Consider the following 931-nt stretch of genomic DNA (forward strand, 5'->3'; position numbering starts at 1 on the left):
AAAAAAAAACACACCCTCCTTCTATCTTTTATTTTCAACCAACCCCTTACCCCGCGAGGTATTTTCATAAGCATACTATGCTATTTTTTTTTACAGCAACATGTGGGGAAAAAAGACATATCAACACTTATGAAAATACTTCCCAGGGGGAAGGAGCAGTTGGAAAACAAGCATAGAAGGCATGCATTATTTTCATAAAAATAAGGTATGCTTATTCTCCTTTCTGCTATGCTGTAGATGGAAGAGGTGGCACACTGGTTAAGTGGTTGGCTGCTAACTGGTCACTCTGCTGAAGAAACATGTGACAGTTTGCTTCAGTAAAAATGTATAGCCTTGTAAACCTTGTGAGGCAGTTCTACCCTTTCCTATAGGGTCGTTGTAAGTCACAATCGATTGAAGAACAACAGGTTTTTTTTTTTTTTTGCTTTTTTGTTTTTTTAATTTCCCTAGATATTCCCTCCTATTTGCTCCCTTAACTACTTGCACTTCCTCTATTTCACCTTGTTATAATTATCCAGGTCTTTACAAATACTCTGTCACTGTAGACAATGATCATGTACCCTTGATGCTTAGTAGAGTATCTACCAAAAAGCATATCATTGCTGAATGAATTAATATATTTTATTAATTCATGTCAATATATAAGGTAGGTGTGTACAACTTTTGGGAAAAATATATTTACAGTGAAATAAACATACTAGTACCTGATGCAGAATCATAAAAATACTCCTAACGTCATCTAAACTGACATTAATCCATCCAAGAAATGCCTCAGGCTTCTGCATAAAATCGTTGTTAATTTTTGGTTCAATCTCAAGTAATTTTATTATAAATACTTGTCGGTGAAGATTTGTTTCTTTTGATTCTGGTGGAACTTTCAGGTTTATAAGACTGCTCTCCTCAGAGGGTTCTTCTAAAGAGTTTTCTGGTA

Source organism: Trichechus manatus, unplaced genomic scaffold, assembly GCF_000243295.1.
Source record: "Trichechus manatus latirostris isolate Lorelei unplaced genomic scaffold, TriManLat1.0 scaffold00353, whole genome shotgun sequence".
In the NCBI taxonomy this organism is placed as follows: domain Eukaryota; kingdom Metazoa; phylum Chordata; class Mammalia; order Sirenia; family Trichechidae; genus Trichechus; species Trichechus manatus.